The sequence below is a fragment of the Triticum urartu genome, chromosome 7A (genome assembly GCF_056163025.1).
Source record: "Triticum urartu cultivar PI428250 chromosome 7A, HENAU_Tu73, whole genome shotgun sequence".
NCBI lineage: Eukaryota > Viridiplantae > Streptophyta > Magnoliopsida > Poales > Poaceae > Triticum > Triticum urartu.
The window spans coordinates 657,449,071-657,456,796 of record NC_141879.1 but is presented as its reverse complement, the minus strand read 5'-3'; positions in this window follow the sequence as shown (position 1 = coordinate 657,456,796).

Below are 7,726 nucleotides of genomic sequence, written 5' to 3'. Positions count from 1 at the left end.
CTATAATTCCCCACTTTCCGTCCCCACTTTACTGTAGGATCATCGGGTTGTTTCGATGGACATCTTTGCATGCAACCTGTGACTGACCTACTAACTAACCCCCAAAAAGCTGACTAAAATTCTGCAACATATACTCTCTGATGTTATTTTGGGTCATGGGGGAACTTTCCACTAATGAATTGCTTAAACAAAAGATACACCCGTGCATGTTCAAAAAATAACTTCGAAAAATAAAGAAAAATGATCAAATTCAATTTCATCATTCATCTCCTGAATTTGTGTATTGACCTGCATTGAAAATGGTTGCCCTTTTTTGGGGGCAGATGCATGAGCTTGACCTAAATATGCTTCCATTCGATATTAATGATGACAATACATATGGATAGAAAGCCGTTTGTCATCAGTTGATAATAATAGTTTAAATAGTAAAGAAGTTAGATGCAACACTATATGAAATTGATACGGCCGAGTTATCCGTCACAATATTTTTAAGTACAACTCCTCAAACTAAGGTGCCGAATGACATATCAATATTTTTTTAATAAAGAGAGCTCCCTCTCCGATTTCATTTAATTGAAACCAAGTATCTTACAAACAACTACCAAAAGTAAAGAAAGAAAGCCATATATAGCCTAAGCAATGGTGTCATTACACGACTAACACCACACTAATTGAATAGCCGATGCTTTTACGTGGGTTTGAGCACTTCCTTTCAATAACATGGCATGTACTTATAGAGTACATGTGCACTGCAGTTCAAAAATCACATGTACTTCTAAACAAAACAAATGTGAACAATTTCTTTCTATGATCTGGAAGAGAAGGTGGTGTCCAAACATAAAGATATTCAAAGAAACGGAGATGGAAAATAGAGGAATGTCCTTTTATTTAATTAGGTGATTTACAAATGCGTTCATATTAATGCGTTGCTGAGATCGGTATAAATTCATATCTTTGAAGCAAGAAGAGAGAATATCACCATCCTTCAATAATTTTCTCACCCTTAACTATAGTTTCAATAATTCCCACCATACAAAGCAATGCATACCTTTAACAAGTAATAAATCAACTATCAAGGGAAAAGGCTTTATGAATGAAGGTGGGTTGGGAGAAATTTCCATGGATGTGGAATATTGGCATCAAGGTTCCAACCATGATCCACCAAAATCGTCTTGAAAGATCTACTCAAATCAAATAAATAAATGTAGCATAAATCATAAGAACAAAATTAACCAAATCAGGGTGTTACATTAGAGTTGTAGATGTCAACATCATCAAGCATCACCACTAGTTACTAGTACAACACAAGCCATAGACGAATATTTACTATTAAAGATAGTTGGTGGTTGTCGTCGTGATGCATGGTTGATGCTCCATCCATCACATCGTACAACTAAGAAATGAAATAACACATGATTAACATATGATGGCATGTAAGGAAATAACAAAAATAATTAATATATTGAGCATATAATCCTCAAAATGTACAAATAAGGAACGAAATGGTACATATACATGATGATTAGTAAGGAAATAAGAAGGGTAAATAATGATAATGGTTATAAATCTTACACCTCATACAAATAAGGAGGAAATAATATGTAATTAATGCAATATGACAAGTATCTAAATAATAAGGGTATATGGTGATACTAATTAGTTTGCAGAAACAACTCCAGCAATGCCATTCCTCGACGTGCACCATGCATCATGGATCCTCGGGTGCGTCCCCTAAGGTAGAGACATCAACCAATGACTGGAACAGACAACGTTCCACACTTGGCATCCTTTGGCAAACAGAGTGGACCGGCCATAATTTTTGCCCCAAGGAAGAAATTGGTACCTGCATGAACTAGGGAGCCTTATCCCTTGGCTATTTCACATTTTAATACTCAAGTGTTCATATTCATGCATTACTTTATGAATCTTAGACACAAGCTATCAAACTTGCCATACTTTTCAATCTAGTCCACAGATTCCATACTATTTGCTAATAAGTCCTTGTTTTACATAAAGAATCAACGAAGCACTAGGTTCTATATGCCAAATTCCTTTTCTCCTAAGTTTCGGGAAGGAAGAAGTGATGATTTGGTGGTGATTGGGTACAAGAGCGATTAACATAAGTACTCAACAATATTGAGGGGAGTTGGACCTCAAATTGTTTCATGAGAAAATGAGGAAAACGTGAAATGCAAAACTAATCCTATGCATCAGTTCTCTTAGTTAGTATAGGAAGTCGGTAGATTGGTGATGAGGGGATTGATATGACAACCTAGAGCGATAGTTCTATGCAGGGCATGATGACATAATACCAGTTTAGCCATGACAAAGCCAAAAGATCCTTTACAAAAAAGAGCATCTAACATAGCAAATTACATGCCGTTGACTAACAACTAATTGACAAGATGGAAGCTGCCATACTAGCCTTAACTAAATACATCCAAATGGATTGTAGGACCTCACATAGGCACCTGGGCACCCAAAAAATATGTCCAACATTGTTAGCATGGGCTAAAATAAGCAGAGCAAACCACACACAAAAGCAAATGATAGTTTACCATTGGGAAATCATCAGTCCAGGCGTATGAAAATACCCCATGTCTCCGAGATGGAGGATGACAAGAACAATCAAAAGAAAAGCATGTAGCTTTGACATTTAGTTGTTTCAGCGATGCCCAAAGTATATGATATAAAGTTTTGTGAATATCCAATGCAACCTTGCAAGCATTTGAAGGAACACGAGTTAGCTCCAAATGATAGAATTTGATAAGTGACCTTACATTCCCCAAGTAACTCATTTGCATGGGTTCCAAATTGTGGTGTATTTAATTATAGCAGCTCACATGCATCAATAACATCTTTGTGTTGGCATCAGAAGCTATTTTGATGGTAAAAAATCCCCAAATAATCACATGGATAAGGAAAAGCTATTTTCATACAGCTATGAAGTTCTTATGAGAGGAGGCCACCGACGATTGGGAATCTACTGACCCGTCATTGTCTGAAAAGAATAAAAGAGGGAACAATGTGTGAAGCTAATCTTGATGTGTTGGAATCAGATGCGCTCATTGTAGCTCGACCAAGCTGCGTCCATGGTCTTGACCGGCGCTCCCGCTGCCTGTATAGCCAACACACAGGTTACAAAACAAAGGAGACAAGGGCAAAGGTTAGCAACATATCAAAGGACAAGGTGCCGCATTAGAGTTGTAGGTGAAAAGTACAATATCATCAAGCAACACTACTAGTCACTACAACACCTACCCACAAATAAATATTTACTATTAATAAAAGGGCAGTTTTTCTAGATTATAATAAAAGGAGAGTTGATGGTCGTCGTGCATGGTTGATGCTCCATCACCTCGTACAATTAAGAAATAAAATAATACATGATTAATATATGATGATAAGTAAGGAAATACCAAAGATAATTAATGGTTTTGAGCATATAAACCTAAAAACATACAAATAAAAAGGCAATAATGCAGATACATGGTGATTAGTATGGAAATAAGAAGGGTAAATGATGATACTGGGTATAAATCTTACACCTCATACAAATAAGGGGGGAAATAATATGTAATGAATGCAATATGATAAATACCTAAATAATAAGGGTATTTAGTAATACTAGTCTCGTCGCCCCCTGGTCCAAGGTTCCCTCAAAAGCTGGCTTTGGGCGGGTAACTCCCTCACCGGGAGTCCCTTTATCGTTCCCACCTGTCGTCCTCGTGTTCACCACGAGATCCACCAGGGGCAAGGCATGAAGGTAGCTGGCGCCGACATCATTGTCGACCATGCATAGGAGTTCCCCTGAATGGTGCTTTGCAAGTCATTATCCAACATCTTATTGATTCTCCGAGCGATCTGTGCAAGCTCAAAAGTAGGTCCCTTGTTATATGTTGCACGTGGATCAATCCACCCTCCAATCGAAGTTTCCTTCGGCCTCACGTATTTTGATTCCAAACACAATATGACTTGAATATTTCCATCTTTGAGCATAATTGACTTGGCAATGAACTCCATGAGAGTCCCACTTATGGGGTTCTCCGAGACGCGGGCGAACAAGGCCGCAATAGGTCCACCCTGCAACCCTTCAGTGCACGTGGAAACGGTGCCGGTGGGCCTCACAGTTGGTCAGCCAAGCTAGAGATCGACCTAGAGGGGGATGGAGTGCTCCTAAATTAGCTACGAGGCGAACATGATGCAGACTTTAAAGGGCATTCCATGGCAATATTGCAGAGATCCTTTGATCATCGAGTACAATGTCTTAGGGTGTGTTTAGTGTTTGTGAAGAGGCAGATTATTGGCATGCTGGGTTTGAGTTAGAGGCTACCGATGGCAATGCACATGTCCTTTTCGTGGATACACTTGTAGGAGTGGTGCAGAAAAATGGGAAGGTGGAGATGCAGCAAGTGGTGGGGAATGGAGAACAAGCATATGTGGTTGAGATATCTATAGAAGATGATGGCAACAACATGGCGTGTTAGGCAAATTTGGAGGATACAATAGGGGTCGCAGGTAAACTGACATGGCCAAATGTGGTGCCTCGTCAGGAGCAATGAATTGCTCAGCGTGGAACTGTTGGGGCGCGGCCAACAAAACCCAAATTTCGTGATATGGTGGGACTAGTCAGGATCGCCAAGGCTCGTTTGATCTTTCTTTGTGAAACTAGACAAAAATCTGAAAAAGTTTGTCATCTTCATGGTATGTTAGGGTTGAGAGGTTTTGCTGGTTGTGACATCGTTGGTCTTAGTGGTGGATTAGCTCCTTTTTGGTGTGATCAATTATGTGTGGATGTTAAAGAAGTTAATGAAAGGTTAATTTATGCGTACGTTCGTGAGTCAGCGAAAGAACCCCAATGGAGGCTTACTTGTGTTTATGGCAAACCTCAGGTTGAGAACAGATACCGCATTTGATCCTTGTTACAAACTTTGGAAACACAATCAAACTTTCCTTAGGGCGTAATGGGTTGTTTTAATGAAGCTATGTGGTCTTTTGAACATCTATTAGTGACACCCTCAGGTGAACGGCAGGTGCTTTGCTTTCGGGATACTCTAGAAGTATGTGGACCCCACCTTCTTCTTCTTCTTCCTTGGTCTCCCCCCCTAGATGGGAGGAGGGGTTCACCCTCTGGTCCATGGCCTCCATGGCTCCCTGAGGGCAGGAGCCCCTCGGAGATAGTATCTCTCTCTCTGTTCTCTTCTGTTTTGAGTTCATGTTTTCTGTCCGAAAACCGTTTCTCAAATTCCCGGAGATCCGTAACTCCGATTGGGCTGAAATTTTGAGGGATTTTTAGCTAGATAATATCTTTCTTGCGGCAGAAGGACAGCCCCAACCGACTTACAGGGAAGCCACACGCCTGCTAGGCACGCCTAGGGTAGGGGGTGCCCCTTGATCTTGTGGGCCCCTCAAGCATCGTCTCGCGTTGATTATTTTTCCCGAAAATCACATATATTCCAAAATAAATCTTCGTAAATTTTTTATCTCGTTTGGACTTCGTTTGATATGAATTTGCTGCTAAGCAAAAAACATGCAACAAACTGGAACTTACACTAGGCATTGGATTAATATGTTAGTCCAAAATCTTATAAATTGTTCCCAAAAGTATGTGAAAGTTATAAAATAATGGCATGAAACAATCAAAAATTATAGATACAACAAAGACGTATCATTCACGAAAAAAGAGATTTCAGATAACTTGTTCCAAATTGGTCCCTTGAAGGCTCCCGGTGAGGGTGGTTTCCCGACGAGCTTTTTTCAAAGGAATTGGGCCGTCATGATATTATACATGTTGTCAAGGAGTTCTTCACAATTGGTGTCATTCCCCGTGGTGTCAATGATATGGACACTAGTGCTAATACCAAAGGTACCAACCCCCACTCATCTCATAGATTTTTGCCCCATCAGTTGATACAACATGGTTTCTAAAATTGTGGCAAAGTGTCTTGTGAACCGGCTGCTGCCTATCCTAGCTGACATCATATCTCCTTCACATAATGCCTTTGTCCTGTGTCGTTTGATCACTTACAATACTCTCTTGGCCTTTGAGTGTTTCCTTTTATTCAGAAAAATCCGGAAAATAGTTTTGTGCGTATAGGCTTGACCTATCCAAGGCATATCACCAAGTGGGTTAGGATTTCTTGAAGCGAGCAATAGAAAAGTTGGGCTTCTCTCACCAATGGGTACAACGGCTTGGTGAGATATTTTGTCAAATTTAATGGAGCCATCTTGGATTCGTTCGCAACGTCATGAGGGCTTTGGCAAGGTGATCCCCTAGCCCATTTTTGTTCCTTTTTGTTGCTGATGGCCTCTCTACCCTCTAGAGACAGGGTGTGGTATCAAACAACTTGTAGCTAGTTAAAGTGTGCATAAGAGTTTTGGGTGTATTGTACTTACTCTTTGCGGAGGACACTTTGTTATTCTTTAAGGCAAGTCAGGACCAAGCCGAGTTTATAAGGGGTGTGATTCATAACTATGCACAAGCTACAAGGCAACTAATTAATCCTCAAAAGTGTTCTATGCAATTTGGAGATGCATGTCCAGTGAAAAAACCAAGATCAAGTGCGTCAGATTCTTAAAGTATAGAAGCAAGATGTTAAGGAAAAATACCTTGGACTCCCAACCCCGGATAGGAGGATACACTGTGCCAAATTAGCAAAACTGAAACTTCTAGCAATGACGAGAACTTGTTGGAATCACCTTTCAATTAGCAATTCTTCCCATGGGTTTGATGACCTAGGGTCACCTCTAGGAAAAAAAGGCATGCCTATATACATTCAAAACCGTATCAAAGGAATCACACCTATCTTTTCTACTTTTCGAGGGTTATAATCTCCTAGATCGTCTAGGTATGCTTGGGAGCCTTCAATCTATGAACAAACCAATGAATTTGTGAAGGTTGGAGATCGCCTACTTCTCTATCCCCCCCCCCCCCCCACACACACACACACACATATATATATATATATATATATATATAGAGAGAGAGAGAGAGAGAGAGATTGATTTTATATTCAGTACGAGCCGGTCATGGTAACCAACAACCTAAACATTTTTTCACTTAAAGCCGGTTACAAAAAAGTAATAAGACAGTGAAAAAGTACCAAAAGACTCGAAGACCGTGGGAAGGTCTTCACGCTACGTTGATGACGATGATTGCTCCATACCGGGTGAGGAATAAGCATCGGTTACTCTGTGCCAACAGCCACGGTAAGACAGAGAATGCGAGCGTTATCTGGAATGATTGTGCGTAAAATGTCTGTAGGTGGCTTTTCAAGTCCGCCGTCAAATCCTAGGGCTCAACCCCGGACAGGCGGTGGAAACTACCAAGCTGGAGTACGGTAGTGGCAGATGGAATTTTTTGTGAGGCCTGATTTCCACATTGTATAATGTTAGCTAAGACTGACTCATATTTTCTTTGAATTTTGACCCCACCTTGCTTCTACATTGGACTTGCACTGGTGTACTTTACCAGATATGTGCTCCTAGCTTATAGAAAATGCAAAAAAAAGAAAAAGACAAAAGGGTGGGGGATAGACTAATATCCACAGCTAGTCAGGCTCCGGTTCTGGGGCATTCTCAGTGTCGCTGAGCCAGTGTAGTGAGAGAGAAGGCTGGAAAATGTCAGAATTTATGAGCTCCAGCAGATCATGCTCTGGCAAGAATTTGCTGTCAAAGATCCTCCGATTCCTCTCCTTCCAAATGTTCCACCCAGTGTAGATAGCCG